The sequence below is a fragment of the Phoxinus phoxinus genome (genome assembly GCF_949152265.1).
Source record: "Phoxinus phoxinus genome assembly, chromosome: 10".
Classification (NCBI taxonomy): domain Eukaryota; kingdom Metazoa; phylum Chordata; class Actinopteri; order Cypriniformes; family Leuciscidae; genus Phoxinus; species Phoxinus phoxinus.
Window position 1 is genome coordinate 32,614,524 of NC_136885.1, and position 17,378 is coordinate 32,631,901.

Below are 17,378 nucleotides of genomic sequence, written 5' to 3' on the forward strand. Positions count from 1 at the left end.
AGTCAGGGCTGTTTTTATTATTGTAACACTATTAGGTAAATACGTTAGCTATTTCATTAATATAAACACAATGAACTAACATGAACAAAAATGTTAACAAAAATTAATAATGTTACAAATGTGCTGCTCATATTAGTTAGTTCATGTTAGTAAATACATTAATGTTTACAAATTAAACTGTTACCTTAGTGTGAATTGCTTCTAGATTTCAAACTAAACACCCAGTAAAGATGATGACTAAACAACAGTTTAACCACTAAGAGAGTTAAAATAAAATGTTTTTTCTTTGCAAAAAAGATCTTTTCTTTGCATTCCTGCAACATCCACTCCAGCAGAACGGATCTTCTCAGCTGCAGGAAACATTTGCTCACAAAAAAGAGCAAGCTTGTCACGTGAACATGTTGATATGCTGACCTTCCTTCATTTTAATTCAGCACTTATTTGAAAATCCAAAAAAGCCAGTGCAGAAAGGACACAAGTTACTTACTGCTTTTCATTAAACTAACTGAACACTTGGTTTTAGAAATAAAGCTCTTAATACTACTGCCAAGAGATATTTACATTCAAACATATTTTTGTCTGCAATGCAGCTGATTTATTTTTGTTGACCTGTTTAGTTGGAGGTTCATTAAAGTTCATTAAAACACCATTTCAAAAGCTGAAGTGATTTTTTTTTTTTTTTAAAGATTATAATATGTATAACTCAATGTTTTAACTTATTGAAAAGGCTGAATAATCATTCCAAACTTACTGATTAGTCGTCAATATAATCGACGATTAGTCGATTAATCGGTCCAATAATCGTTAGATTAATCGATTATCAAAATAATCGTTTGTTGCAGCCCTACTTCGGGACACGCTAGCTCCCAGCGAGCACACACTGGTCTGTCTGCCCCGAGGGCTTGCAGTCAGTCAGTGTTCAGGTTCGCACACTGTGGGTCATTGTCGGTTCTCCCCTGCCGGTTCTCCGCTTCAGGGGGCCGTCAAAGACCTGCACAAAACACTGGACACCAGCCCCGAGGGGCTGGTTCCCTTGGTGAATTTTGCAGAGGCATGGCAAAACCTCGCGAACATTTCTCCTTGGGTCCTGCGCACTGTAAGAACTGGGTACAGACTGCAGTTCCGGGTCCGCCCACCAAAATTCAACGGGGTGGTCTGGACTTCAGTGCACCCAGAGCAGGGTCTAGTGTTGGAACAGGAAGTTCACTCGCTGCTGGAAAAAGGGGCCATAGAGTGTGTTCCCCCACCAGACAGGGAGTCCGGGTTCTACAGCCGGTACTTCATAGTTCCAAAGAAGGATGGAGGGTTGCGTCCAATTTTAGATCTGAGGCATCTGAATCGGTCTCTGAGGAGATTCAGGTTCAAGATGCTCACTATTCCCATCATCGTGAGTCAAATTCAATCCGAGGATTGGTTTGTCACGATAGATCTAAAGGACGCCTACTTCCACATCTCCATCCTTCCATCTCACAGGAAGTTCCTGAGGTTTGCTTTCGGGGGCGAAGCTTACCAATATCGGGTTCTTCCGTTCGGCCTAGCACTCTCCCCTCGCACTTTTACCAAGTGTATGGATGCAGCTCTAGCACCCCTGAGGCTCGAGGGCATCAGGGTGCTAAATTACATCGACGACTGGTTGATATTGGCCCAGTCGCGAGAGCTGGCGATTCGGCATCGAGATGTCGTCCTCGCCCGCATCCAGAGCCTGGGGTTAAGACTCAACACGAAAAAGAGCGTGTTGACACCAGCCCAGAGAACAACGTTCCTGGGAGTGGTGTGGGACTCGGTCACGATGCAGGCTCAGTTGTCTCCTGCTCGGATCGAGTCCATCCTGACCACAGTGTCCAGGATAAAGCTAGGCCAGGCCGTCACTGTCAAACACTTTCAGAGAGTGTTGGGTCTCATGGCAGCAGCGTCCAGCGTGATACCTTCTGGCCTGCTACACATGAGAGCCTTACAGTGGTGGTTGAGAACCAAGGGGTTTTCCCCGAGGGGAAACCCATTCCGCTTGATAAGGGTTACGCACAGATGCCTTCGTTCCCTGTCAATTTGGAAGAAGCCTTGGTTCCTGTCCCAGGGTCCCAAATTGGGAGCGTTATGTCGCCGAGTATCTATTTCGACAGACGCCTCCCTCACGGGCTGGGGCGCGGTCATGGACGGCCGTTTTACGAGAGGCCTCTGGCAGGACCATCATTCCTCTTGGCACATAAATTGCCTAGAAATGTTGGCGGTGTTCCGGGCTCTGAGGAGCTTCCTGCCAGACCTCCATGGTCGCCATGTCCTTGTGAGAACCGACAACACGTCGGTTGTGTCTTATTTGAACCACCAGGGGGGTCTGAGGTCGCGCCCTCTGTGCAGACTGGCGCATCAGATCCTCCTGTGGTCCCAGCGGAGACTATCGTCTCTCAGGGCGATGTATGTCCCGGGGGACCAGAATCAGGGAGCAGACGTACTGTCGAGGCAGGGGCTGAGGCCCGGGGAATGGAGACTCCACCCCGAGACGGTGGAGTTGATATGCGAGAGGTTCGGCCCGGTGGAAGTGGACTTGTTTGCGTCTCGAGAGACGACACACTGTCCACTGTGGTTCTCCCTCACGCACCCAGCCCCACTGGGGTTGGATGCCATAGTACAGACGTGGCCGAGGCTACGTCTGTATGCTTTTCCCCCGATCGCTCTGCTCCCAGCAGTTCTGGAAAGGGTCCGTCGAGACGGAGTCAGTCTACTCTTAGTAGCCCCGTTTTGGCCGGCCCGAGTATGGTTCTCGGACATCATTTCACTCCTGGCAGGCCCGCCATGGCAGATCCCTCTGAGGAGGGACTTGCTGTCCCAGGCAGAGGGCTTAGTTCTCCACCCTCGACCCGAGCTGTGGAAACTGTGGGTCTGGCCCCTGAGGGGGCACAGTACCTAGAAGCCGGCCTGTCAGCTGGAGTGGTCGAAACCATATTAACTTCCAGAGCTCCCTCCACGAGGAAGTTATACGGCCTTAAGTGGAATGTATTTTCCATTTGGTGCAGAGAGCGTGATTTGGACCCAGTTAACTGCCCAGTGGCTTCAGTACTGGAGTTTCTCCAAGACCGCTTTTCTGCCGGGCTTACCCCGTCCACACTCAAGGTTTATGTGGCTGCCATTGCGGCTTTCCACGCTCCTCTGAGTGATGGTCCTCTGGGGAGGCATCACCTGGTCGTACGCTTCCTCCGTGGAGCCTGGAGGATGAGACCTGCGACTCGCACCAGGGTTCCCTCTTGGGACCTGGCAGTGGTTCTCGAAGGGCTGGCCGAGGCCCCCTTCGAACCACTGGAGTCGGCTGAGGCCAAGAACCTTTCATTTAAGGTGGTCTTTTTGTTGGCCATTACTTCTCTGAGGAGGGTAGGAGATCTCCAGGCGCTCTCTATTTCCTATGGGTGCTTGGAGTTTGCTCCAGGCAACGTTAAGGCCATCTTACATCCCAGGCCCGGCTATTTGCCCAAAGTGCCATCTAATGTGGCACGGCCTATGGTTCTGCAGGCATTTCATCCACCACCTCACGTGACGGCGGATGAGGAGAGACTTCATCTGCTCTGCCCTGTCAGAGCACTGCAGTGTTATATCCGGAGGTCCTCCTCATGGCGGAAGTCAGACCAGTTGCTGGTGTGTTTTGGGTCGCCCAAGAAGGGGCTTCCCGCCTCTAAACAGACCATCAGCAACTGTATCGTTCAGACTATTTCCCTGGCCTATCAGGTGCGCAATTTGCCTTCACCTATGGCTGTGAGGGCTCACTCCACCAGAGGCATGGCGTCCTCTAGAGCCCTCCTTTCAGGGGTTTCTATCCATGACATATGTGAGGCGGCTGGCTGGGCCACTCCGCACACATTCATGAGGTTTTACAGTCTGGACCTTCCCTCTACACCCGGTGCACGAGTGCTTTCGTCCTAAGTTGTGCCTGAAGACAGCTTCACACTAGAATGAGCGGGGTTCGTTGTGGTATAGTGGGTATCTCGTTCCCCTAGTGTCGTAACCGACGCAGTTCGAGTTCCCTCGAAAGGGAACGTCTCGGGTTACGTATGTAACCCTTGTTCCCTGAGAAAGGGAACGAGACACTGCGTCGGTTCGCCACACCTTACCCCGCCTGGAGCACTTGCTTCATAGCAAAAGCTGACATTCCTGTGTGCCGGCGTGCTTTTGTGTACATCCGCTTATGCCGTCACACTCTACGTCATCACGCAACGCCAATAGGATTGGATTCGGTTTCATTCATAAATTCAGACGCGCTACGCTGAAGGGCGTTCCCCTAGTGTCGTAACCGACGCAGTGTCTCGTTCCCTTTCTCAGGGAACAAGGGTTACATACGTAACCCGAGACGTTAATGCATATATACATGTGTGTGAATGTCATGTGACAGCGATTCAGAGGCATTCACATCTCATTCATTCAATCGTTGGTGATGATGATCAGAGTTCAATTTATAATTTTATTATTGTATCAATTTATTATTATCTGGACAAGGCCAGAAATTGACTAAATTTATATTGCTTAAATATGTTTTTATTATAATAAATGTAGTATATATACAGTACATATACAGTATTCTAGATTTATTATTATAACATGAGTCACATCTATTCTTTTACAATCTGTTTGCCTTACATTTGAATTGCTCACATTTAGCAAGGGTCAGATTTTCATTCTTAAACCGTTTATTAGTTCAATTCCCAGTAAAGTTACCAACCAATAACTGAATAACTGCTATATTTTATGTCTTTACTCCAAAGACAATCTTTACTCCAATTTGATGCTTGCTTGATGAATGTTTAATTTTGCTCTACAACGCTTGCTTAAAAGTCGACAAAATGATGAGTGATCCAATCATTTCACAGCGCCATCCTCGTCGTCATTCATTTACATTTTCTCTCGGTACAGAGATCAAAGATATTGAACGGGGTCAAAGGTCAGGAGATGCCTGGAATCAGCGTTTACACAGAAAATGTGCTCGGCCTCTTTCTCATCTAAAACTTCTTCCCACTGGCGCTCGCTCAACCTCTCAAATGCAGATCAGAGGAAACGAGTTTATGTCCTGCTTTGGCTGGAGTAATATGAAATGGTTTTTTCGTTTTTCTCAGAATCGTTATGGGGAAATATCACAGCCAAAGGCAGCGAATAAATACAGCCGCGGCCGGGCTGATAACAGTCAGTTGGGGAGATGAAAAAAAGCTGTTCATTAAATTATAAGAATTACTGGAGAGAATAAAATGACTAGTGAAATCAGTGAAACATAGAGGATCTGTTCTCAGTGCTGCATTTTAAGACATCGAATGCATAATTCTAAGATGCATAATTCAAATGCATATTTCTATTTGGCTGCTTATTGCCAGTGCCCTGAGGAGTTCTGTTTGTATGACATAATTGTGACCCTGGACCACTAATCCAGTCAGATGTCGCACGGGTATATTTGTGGCAATAGCCATCAATACATTGTATGGGTCAAAATTATAGATTTTTCTTTTATGCCAAAAATCATTAGGATATTAAGTAAAGATCATGTTCCATGGAGATATTTAGTAAATTTCCTATCGTAAATATATAACGCATTTATTTTTGTGAGTGAATGCAGCACAATCGCGAACATTAATGGCCAACTTTAAAGGCGATTTTCTCAATGTTTCGTTTTTTTTGCATCCTCTGATTCCAGATTTTCAAATATTCTCCTATCCTAGCAAACCACACATCAATGGAAAGCTTATTTAATCAGCTTTCATATTATGTATACATCTCAATTTCAAAAAATTAACCCATGTGACTGGTTTTGTGGTCCAGGTTCACAATATGGAAAGCAATCATCTAGTGTTCGAATGTGATAAACTTGTTGCTGGCTTGTTTTATTTTTGCTTATATTTTTCTTATGGTAGTTTGATTGAGCGAAATCTCTATCGGACCATCACAATACTTGAGTGATTCGAACATCCCTGAAACAGTTTGAGTGTGTGTTGTGCTTACATGAGCGCTGTGTTTGATCCTGACCATGACTTGGAGAGCATTGCGAGCAATGAGCCGTATCACAGATGGCCTGAAGGTGTGTGTTCAGAATGTGCATGTTTATGCGTATGCGCGCATGCATGATTGCGAGCGTAAGTTTGTCCGCACGCTTTCCTGCATTTATAGCCTGTGCGCAGTATTCCCGTCTCTCACCTCGCATGCGTGATTCCAACAGATGGAATTGGTTTCATACAGCTGGCACGTCCCCAGGCCAAAGCAATTATGAATTATAAACAAGCTTTGCAGAAAACCACACACACATTTCCTCTTCATTCATTCTTTCTTCTTCTTCTCTATTTTTCTGTCTTTCGATCACACACATGCAGATGATGTGTAAATTTAAACGAGCTCAGATCATTTCTTCAAACCACCAGCTTTTGACAGAAATCACAAACCCAGAGGAAAATGTTATTGCTCAGTTGTTGCTCTTAGGAGACGTAATGAATGCTTCCATTATGCTTCGTTAAAGGATCAACTTCAGCTGAATTGATGTTTCATTCATTCATGCTTGTGAGAAAATACTGTAGGAGCCAAAGGAAAATAAAACACTATGAAATAAAATCCTGGACATCACAATAAGGCATTATGGGTCACACCTGAAAATGCATTGGCTAATATTTGCCAAAGAGTTTCAAATCATTCAAAATTATTTTTGATTATTTTTGGTCAAAATTTTAAGACACTCAGAACAACTAAAACTAAAACCAAAACCATTAAAAAAATTGTCACTTGAAATAAAATAAATGTGGACAGAAATAAAATATAAAATATAAAAAAACTTTTACGAAAATTTTTTTTTTTTTTTTTTTACTTTTGTAAAATTAAATAAAAAGTAAAATTAGGTTATAAACATATTAACAAAAATTACAAAAGTATATCAATGATACAAAAATATCACATGGCTCAGAATTAAAATTAGGCTGCCAAGTTTCGATTGGCTGTTGGCAGCCATTTTTATTGGTGTGTCATTGTTTAATTTAAGACATGCAGCACATCAATTTCAACTTGATCAGTCCTGAAGTTTGATAATAAAAAATCTGAAGTTTGATGTTTTTTTTATTTATTTACTGTATAGCGCCCCCTAATGGTGGAGTTTGGCCGTTTTTGCAATGCATTCTCAGAATATCCTGGTGTCCAAGTTTCATTAGGTTTGAACTTTGTGTTGAGATGAGGCCATTTTGTGGCTGATATTTGTCAAAAACATTTGAATCAAAATCTGTTTCATAACTCTTTATCTCAGAAGAAACATCTGAAAGCTGGAATCTTCAGCAAACTATTGAATATGTCCAGAAACTATTGAAAAATTGATTAGATCTCATTTGTGTTTTCATTCTCACCCTGACAGAGACAGAGAGAGAGGAAAACGAGATCAAAATGAGAAGAATTGATTGTTGGTGAAGTTCATGACCTCCTGACTGCCGCCCAGTGATTTACTGAGTGTCCTGGAGTTCATCGGCTGCGTTTGGCTCCAACTCTACACAAGTCCAGATCTTCATTCATCAGGGGAGCGCGGCACGACGTTCCCGACATCCTCATCTCTCCCTTTCCTCTTTGTTCCCCATCTGCTGTGGCGTGAGTGCCAAGAGCTTGACATTTACAGAAACGCCCTGCATTTTACACCATAGAACACACAGCGTTTGAGGAGGAGAGCTGGCCGAAGCCATTGACACTGTGAATGCTTTACACCGTCAACTAATTCCAGGATCTGGAAGCTGTCACTGGGGCTGTACCCTTCTTAAAAGGTGCACTTTTGTACCTAAAAGGTACATATTCGTGCCTAAAAGGGACAACAGTGTACCTTTTAAAAAGGGTACAGCCCCAGTGACAGCTTGCGTACTTTTTTTTTCTGAGAGTGTAGGCTATATATTAGATTTCAAGTTAATATTTACATAATTTATCAACACATTCACATGTTCATGGTTCTCTTATCTTGGTTAATATTTTATTTATAAATATTTTATTAATTATTGTAGTAAGCTAAAAATTGTTCTAAAAAATGTTTTGGGACTGCGGATAAATATGACCCTCCAGAATAGATACTGCTTCACACTGAACTCTGTTAGAGAGCTACATATAGCAGTTTATCTGTTCAATAAAATACCTTACTCTCCTGTTGAGTAATAAAAATGGGTTGGTTAGGGTAGGTTTAGTAGTGGTGTGGGGTGCGTGTGTATTATACGTTTGGTTCGGATTAGTGGTGTGGGGTGCGTGTGTATTACACGCAATGAAGTGCGTATCAAATGCACACGAAAACTGCGTATCATATGCACGTAAAAACTCATTTTCGCTGTTACGATTTTCAGGATGAACCCAATTGCAGACAGCTTGCAGAACACAAGGTTTATTGATGACAAAAAACGGGGGAAAACAAAACCCACGAGGGGACAAAACATAGACTGGACAAGGGTGACTAAACTTGACTAGGACTAGACAGATTACAGAACAACAAACAAACAAACACAGAATCAGAACTCACCAGACAACACGTTTGACAGAATACTCACTATGTCTCACAACATCAAATAATGAACCGGCACAGGACAGCAAACACATGGGGATAATATAGGGAACACCAATGACGAAGACAGGTGAAACTGACTAGACAATAATCACAGGACGAGGATAACAAGGGGGTGGGGTTATGTAACGAGACAACACAGGCCATGTGCTTGCACACAAAACGGGTCTGTCATGATCCTGCCTCAAGACTAGAGAAAATCAAGGACACAAGGGCAGATTCATGACAGAACCCTTCGGCTTCCAGACGCTCCTCAAGGGAACATTAAACACGGGACATGACAGACTGACAAAGACACAAACCAACAATACATGACAAATAATAACAAAGGCATACACGAATACACAATGGCAGGGTTAGGGTGAAAAATTAAAAATAACAAACATGGAAGGGGAGGCGGAGGAAACACAGAGTTCATGGGGGGTGGTCCAGGGTGGATAGGAGGACTGGGGGTCTTAGGTTTGCAGGGTGAGGACTTAGGGCGAGGAATCCAGGCAGACTTGGATGGGGACACATGAGGAGAAGCCTTGAGGGAAACAGTCCGGGGTTGAACAGTGACAAGGGGTACAGTGGAGGACTGAACATTACTCTTGACGGGGGAAACAACAGGTAACAAAACAGGACACATGATAGGGGGTGTAGCAGGCGGCTGTGGACACCGACTCAACGGCGGCCATCTTGTCAGGGGACACCGGCTCGGCAGACGCTGGCTCAGGAACCGTCACCAGCTCAGGAACAGCAGTGTGAGCGGCAGACTTAGGGACAGCGCTCTCTGCAGCAAACCCAGGAACGGCACTCTCCGCAGCAGACTCAGGAACGGCGTCGACAGAAGCTGACTCTGGAACAGCGTTCACTGAAGCTGACTTGGGAACAACGCTCTCAGACGCAGTTGGCTCGGGGCTAAAAGACATTGCAGTTCTGGTAGGAACATCCAGGATCTTGACAAGACAAATATTCAGACAAAGTTTTGGCAGCAACGACAACTGGCATCTCTTGACGAGCTGATGCAGCCCGCAGTACCGCTTCTGCCGCAGAGTCGGCCGCAGCTCTCTCTTCAGCCAGCTCAGGAACAACTCCCTCCAACGCAGACTTAGAAACTGCGCTCTCTGCAGCAGGTTCAGGAACCTTGCTCACAGCAGCAGGCCTGGGAACAGCGCTCTCTGTTGCAGCAGCGAGTGGGAGAACGATCGTGGACTCAGGGGAAGACAGAGACGGAGGACGGAAAGCTCCCCTCTTCCTTCTCGGCCGCGGAGCAGAAGCCGTAGCCGGACTTGTGACCGGTAAGGGGGGCGCAGCGGAGGCCATTGCAGGAACTGGGGAGCCCACCGCAGGCAGGGAGGATTCGGTGGAGGACGACTCCGACGCAGACTCCCACGACAGACGTCTTCCATGCTTTCCGCAAAGACTGATGGACACGGATGGTGTCTCAGGAGTCGTGGTGGAACAAGCCTTGTCCCCAAGCGTCGTGACAGCCAGAATGCGACCCTCCGGTATCACGGGCAGCATGCCAGGCGATGAAGACACGGTGGGACCCCGCAGCTCCTTCTGAGACAAACAGTCCACCACGTCGCGGAACGGGCGATGGACCAATCTCTCCCGTTCAGCCAGAGGAGGAGGGACATTGAGACCCGCGATGAGGTAGCGATTGACCAGGATCTCCGGTAAGGAAAACCTCCTCTCCTCCACGACCTGGGCATACTTCAACAGGGGAGGGAAAGGAAGCTTGCCCCTTATGTTGTCGGCGATAGCTGACTGCCACCATAGTTCCTGGTCAGTCGGTTGTAGAATAGTGGGAAAAGACACACTGTCTGCTGGGTTCTGTAATGGCCGGTTCATTCTGTTACGATTTTCAGGATGAACCCAATTGCAGACAGCTTGCAGAACACAAGGTTTATTGATGACAAAAAACAGGGGAAAACAAAACCCACGATGGGGCAAAACATAGACTGGACAAGGGTGACTAAACTTGACTAGGACTAGACAGATTACAGAACAACAAACAAACAAACACAGAATCCGAACTCTTACCAGACAATACGTTTGACAGAATACTCACTAGGTCTCACAACATCAAATAATGAACCGGCACAGGACAGCAAACACATGGGGATAATATAGGGAACACTAATGACGAAGACAGGTGAAACTGACTAGACAATAATCACAGGACGAGGATAACAAGGGGGTGGGTTATGTAACGAGACAACACAAGCACATGGCCCAAACAGGCCATGTGCTTGCACACAAAACATGGGTCTGTCATGATCCTGCCTCAAGACTAGAGAAAATCAAGGACACAAGGGCAGAATCATGACATTCGCGTATAAATTGTGTGCTATAGAGACGCATTTACGTGAGAACAGGCTGAAAATATAAACTCTCATAGAAGACTTACCATAGTGAATCAGGGTAAGACAAAAACGCTTTAGAAGAAGGATTGATGATGTGTTGACTCATCATATAATTTTTTTTAAATTTTGAACAAAAAAAAAGTTGAAAAGTGTACCTTTAATGAATGTAAACACAGTCCGTTATAGCTCCAGACTTAAAAAGTGGCACAGCAAATATTGTATTTTACAGAGTTGAATGAAACATTCACACACCCTTGAACACAAATCATCCATTTTCTGGTGGACTAAATATTCTCAAGTTGAATGCAAGCATGTATTTTTAATCTTCACTTCTTGGAAGGGTTGGCCGCTGAAGTTTGGCACCGTTATTTGCTTGCGTGAGCTCAAAGAGAGTTGAAGACTAACATGACATTTCAACATGTTCTTAATGTTTTCCATCAGTCAAGGCAAACGAGGAGATCGGTGGCTTTTGGGTGGACCGTACATTCAGCTCGATCCCGCCGGCTGTTTGAGACGGAGACTGGGAGGGAATCACGAGATGACGATGATTAACTTTGAGTGTTGAGTTTGGATGGAGCTCCCATTTTTCTCTCATTGCAATCCAAACGTGGACCTACAGCCATGTTCATGGTGTTAATAAACGCAGCGTCCGGACGGCCACCAGACACAGGCCCCTTTCACCTGCCCTGCGGGACGTGCCATCTTTCCGACAGACAGAACATAACCCGCAGGCATTGAGAGACGGACAAATGGCCCACCGAATTGAAAAGCAATGAAATAAATGTTGGCGCCTGCAGCAGCTTGAGCTCATTTGGACCTGAGAGGGTTTTGATCCGTGCCAGCGCTTTGGCAATACATTAATATGCTTCAGATTACTGTATGCACAAGCATATCTACACGTATCAACCACGGAGACATTGCATTGAAAGTATATATTCATATTGTGTTAGTTCATAAATGTAAATGCATTACACTTACATGTCAGTGTTAAGTATTATTTTTATACTGTAATACTTTTTATTTTTATTTTTTATATATATTCAGTTTTAATTTGAAAATATTAATTATGTGATTTTGTAATTTATATTAGTTGTTTTATTTATATTACTATTTAGGTTTAATTCATATTTTGTTTCATTTTTAATAATTTTGTTGTGCTTTTGTCATCGTTTAATTTATTTTTATTTAATTTTCTGTTCTAGTGAGTCAAATTATTTAATTAATTTTCATTTAGTTTGTTTTTCATCTAATATGTATTTTCTTTTTACTTTTTTTTTTAGATTCATTTCAATTAACAAAACATTTAATAGTTTGTTTACGACAATAACCCTGGGTCTAATAAACCTCAATTCTCAAGGCGGCGATAGAGTTTCCTTCAAATGTTGTTAAATTGCATGTGTTATTATTCTGGTAGGTAATTATAATGCCCACTTTAACTAGCCTGCTTATTTCTTGAATGCAAGAATCAAAGGTGTTTGCTGCATTTTGTGTCTGGATGCGGATGTAATTTCAGAGAGAGTAAGACTTTCAGTTCTTCACACAAAGCATCATATAGCTCACGAGTCATTTGAACTACTGTTATTATATTTTAATGGTTCTTAAATTGTTTTTCACTCATCCATTTGTGCTCCACAGATCAAAAAGCAGCATACTGGTTTGGAACGACGTGATGGTGAGTTATTGATTACATAATTGTCATATTTGAATGAGCTATTCCTTTAACAGCAAACATGATTCTCTGCCGTGAACACAACTCTCCTTTAAATACAGCAGTCCTGCACATCAAACGTGTGTGTGTGTGTGTGTGTGTGTGTGTGTGTGTGTGTGTGTGTGTGTGTGTGTGTGTGTGTGTGTGTGTGTGTGTGTGTGTGTGTGTGTGTGTGTGTGTGTGTGTGTGTGTGTGTGTGTGTGTGTGTGTGTGTGTGTGTGTGTGTGTGTGTGTGTGTGTGTGTGTGTGTGGTTCAGGTAAACCAAGGGACATTTTGTTGGTAAAATGGTAATATCCATAATCCTTGTCCTTGTGGGGAAATGTTTTGGTCTCCATGAGAAAAACAGCTTAAAAATCCTATTAGTGATATTTTTTTTAAATGTAAAAATGCAGAAACTGTTGGTGATAAATCATTGTGTCTATGGAATGTCCCCATAAAACATGAAATCCCAACATGTGTGTTCACAAAGCACCAAGGTAAAACAGCACAGCATTTTTCCCTCCTGCATGCCTGAAAAAATGAGTAAGTGTCCTAATATCTGCTTATTTGAAGTGCTGACAGAGGAACAAGCATTACAATCCGGCTTAATAAGCAATTTAGAGATTTGAGACGAGGCCATGATGAAATTGTAATGAAATCAGTCCAAATTTCTGACCGCATAATCTTCCTATTTATTCATTTTTCGGCAGTCAGCGCCACGGCGACGACAAACAAGCCTAATCCGCCTGATTGACATCTCAGTCTAAATTGACTTGGAATTACAGAGAAAAATTCCAGGCAATTAATAAGCACATTTTTCGCCCTTTTGATGTTTGTGAGGAATGTACACCCTAAAAGACAAATATTTTAATACTTTGATAATGTGAAAATCTTCTCTGATGTTATCTCCGTAATCTGGAACCTGTAATTCCAACATTCCACTCCAGATTATCTCACAGCGCCGTTTAACAGTTTTTTTTGTTTTTTTTTACAATCGCTTGGACCCATTTCTCAATACTTAGGTTACTTTTTCAAAACTCTTCACACAGTTCTCCTTACCAGTCCAAGCTTGGCAAAGCAGTAAATTTAACATTAAAAAATGCACTTAAACTACCAAAACACAACCAAGCTATTCTTCTATATAGCACAGTTGTCAACCAACAAACACTAAAACAGGCAGCATTATTAAAAGGTTATTAAAGGGTTACTAAAGTATTATTAAAGGGTTAGTTCACCCAATAAATGGTCATAAAGAGATTGTAAAACTAATCCATATGAATTGAGTGGTTTAGTCCAAATTTTCTGAAGAGACTCGAACGCTTTATATGATGAACAGATTTAATTTAGGCTTTTATTCACATATAAAAACATTCATCAACTCACACATCAGTTGTAAACAGAAGCTTAAGCATGTTCTCTGATGAGCTGCATCCTCGTGTTACGCATCACGTTTGAGCTTCTGTGAGAACCAATGAGGTTCATTCTCGTGTTACGCAGCACGTTTGAGCTTCTGCGAGAACCAATGAGGTTAATTCTCGTGTTACGCAGCACGTTTGAGCTTCTGTGAGAACCAATGAGCTTCATCCTCGTGTTACGCAGCACGTTTGAACTTCTGTGAGAACCAATGAGGTTCATTCTCGTGTTACGCAGCACGTTTGAGCTTCTGTGAGAACCAATGAGGTTCATTCTCGTGTTACGCATCACCTTTGAGCTTCTGCGAGAACCAATGAGGTTCATTCTCTTGTTACGCATCACGTTTGAGCTTCTGCGAGAACCAATGAGGTTCATTCTCGTGTTACGCAGCACGTTTGAGCTTCTGTGAGAACCAATGAGGTTCATTCTCGTGTTACGCAGCACGTTTGAGCTTCTGTGAGAACCAATGAGGTTCATTCTCGTGTTACGCATCACGTTTGAGCTTCTGCGAGAACCAATGAGGTTCATTCTCATGTTACGCAGCACGTTTGAGCTTCTGTGAGAACCAATGAGGTTCATTCTCGTGTTACGCAGCACGTTTGAGCTTCTGTGAGAACCAATGAGGTTAATTCTCGTGTTACGCAGCACGTTTGAGCTTCTGTGAGAACCAATGAGCTTCATCCTCGTGTTACGCAGCACGTTTGAACTTCTGTGAGAACCAATGAGGTTCATTCTCGTGTTACGCAGCACGTTTGAGCTTCTGTGAGAACCAATGAGGTTCATTCTCGTGTTACGCATCACCTTTGAGCTTCTGCGAGAACCAATGAGGTTCATTCTCTTGTTACGCATCACGTTTGAGCTTCTGCGAGAACCAATGAGGTTCATTCTCGTGTTACGCAGCACGTTTGAGCTTCTGTGAGAACCAATGAGGTTCATTCTCGTGTTACGCAGCACGTTTGAGCTTCTGTGAGAACCAATGAGGTTCATTCTCGTGTTACGCATCACGTTTGAGCTTCTGCGAGAACCAATGAGGTTCATTCTCATGTTACGCAGCACGTTTGAGCTTCTGTGAGAACCAATGAGGTTCATTCTCGTGTTACGCAGCACGTTTGAGCTTCTGTGAGAACCAATGAGGTTAATTCTCATGTTACGCATCACGTTTGAGCTTCTGTGAGAACCAATGAGGTTCATTCTCGTGTTACGCATCACGTTTGAGCTTCAGTGAGAACCAATGAGGTTCATTCTCGTGTTACGCATCACGTTTGAGCTTCAGTGAGAACCAATGAGGTTCATTCTCGTGTTACGCATCACGTTTGAGCTTCAGTGAGAACCAATGAGGTTCATTCTCGTGTTACGCATCACGTTTGAGCTTCTGTGAGAACCAATGAGGTTAATTCTCATGTTACGCATCACGTTTGAGCTTCTGTGAGAACCAATGAGGTTCATTCTCGTGTTACGCAGCACGTTTGAGCTTCAGTGAGAACCAATGAGGTTCATTCTCGTGTTACGCAGCACGTTTGAGCTTCTGTGAGAACCAATGAGGTTAATTCTCATGTTACGCATCACGTTTGAGCTTCTGCGAGAACCAATGAGGTTCATTCTCGTGTTACGCATCATGTTTGAGCTTCAGTGAGAACCAATGAGGTTCATTCTCGTGTTACGCAGCACGTTTGAGCTTCTGTGAGAACCAATGAGGTTCATTCTCGTGTTACGCATCACGTTTGAGCTTCTGCGAGAACCAATGAGGTTCATTCTCGTGTTACGCATCATGTTTGAGCTTCTGTGAGAACCAATGAGGTTAATTCTCATGTTACGCAGCAGGTTTGAGCTTCTGCGAGAACCAATGAGGTTCATTCTCGTGTTACGCATCATGTTTGAGCTTCTGTGAGAACCAATGAGGTTAATTCTCATGTTACGCAGCACGTTTGAGCTTCTGTGAGAACCAATGAGGTTCATTCTCGTGTTACGCATCACGTTTGAGCTTCTGCGAGAACCAATGAGGTTCATTCTCATGTTACGCAGCACGTTTGAGCTTCTGTGAGAACCAATGAGGTTCATTCTCGTGTTACGCATCATGTTTGAGCTTCTGTGAGAACCAATGAGGTTAATTCTCATGTTACGCAGCACGTTTGAGCTTCTGTGAGAACCAATGAGGTTCATTCTCGTGTTACGCAGCACGTTTGAGCTTCTGTGAGAACCAATGAGGTTCATTCTCATGTTACGCAGCACGTTTGAGCTTCTGTGAGAACCAATGAGGTTCATTCTCGTGTTACGCATCATGTTTGAGCTTCTGTGAGAACCAATGAGGTTAATTCTCATGTTACGCAGCACGTTTGAGCTTCTGTGAGAACCAATGAGGTTCATTCTCGTGTTACGCAGCACGTTTGAGCTTCTGTGAGAACCAATGAGGTTAATTCTCATGTTACGCAGCACGTTTGAGCTTCTGTGAGAACCAATGAGGTTCATTCTCGTGTTACGCATCACGTTTGAGCTTCTGCGAGAACCAATGAGGTTCATTCTCGTGTTATGCATCATGTTTGAGCTTCTGTGAGAACCAATGAGGTTAATTCTCGTGTTACGCAGCACGTTTGAGCTTCTGCGAGAACCAATGAGGTTCATTCTCGTGTTACGCAGCACGTTTGAGCTTCTGTGAGAACCAATGAGGTTAATTCTCATGTTACGCATCACGTTTGAGCTTCTGTGAAAACCAATGAGGTTCATTCTCGTGTTACGCATCACGTTTGAGCTTCTGCGAGAACCAATGAGGTTCATTCTCGTGTTACGCATCATGTTTGAGCTTCTGTGAGAACCAATGAGGTTAATTCTCATGTTACGCAGCACGTTTGAGCTTCTGCGAGAACCAATGAGGTTCATTCTCGTGTTACGCAGCACGTTTGAGCTTCTGTGAGAACCAATGAGGTTAATTCTCATGTTACGCAGCACGTTTGAGCTTCTGTGAAAACCAATGAGGTTCATTCTCGTGTTACGCATCACGTTTGAGCTTCTGCGAGAACCAATGAGGTTCATTCTCGTGTTACGCATCATGTTTGAGCTTCTGTGAGAACCAATGAGCTTCATCCTCGTGTTACGCAGCACGTTTGAGCTTCTGTGAGAACCAATGAGGTTCATTCTCGTGTTACGCAGCACGTTTGAGCTTCTGTGAGAACCAATGAGCTTCATCCTCGTGTTACGCAGCACGTTTGAGCTTCTGTGAGAACCAATGAGGTTCATTCTCGTGTTACGCAGCACGTTTGAGCTTCTGTGAGAACCAATGAGGTTCATTCTCGTGTTACGCAGCACGTTTGAGCTTCTGTGAGAACCAATGAGGTTCATTCTCGTGTTACGCAGCACGTTTGAGCTTCTGTGAGAACCAATGAGGTTCATTCTCGTGTTACGCAGCAC

The 17,378-nt window shown here is 43.9% G+C and overlaps 1 long non-coding RNA gene across 5 annotated transcripts in view; it reads left to right on the forward strand.

Annotated features, from left to right (window-relative positions):
• The window catches only part of LOC307006022, a 47,719-nt gene extending 35,926 nt beyond the window's left edge, over positions 1–11,793 (forward strand). For all 5 annotated transcript variants that reach the window (XR_013799378.1, XR_013799379.1, XR_013799380.1 and 2 more), the window contains 2 exons: positions 7,352–7,578; positions 11,317–11,793. This is a non-coding gene — a long non-coding RNA (uncharacterized lncRNA). The remainder of the gene's footprint in view (positions 1–7,351; positions 7,579–11,316) is intronic.
• Positions 11,794–17,378: the final 5,585 nt, after the last annotated feature.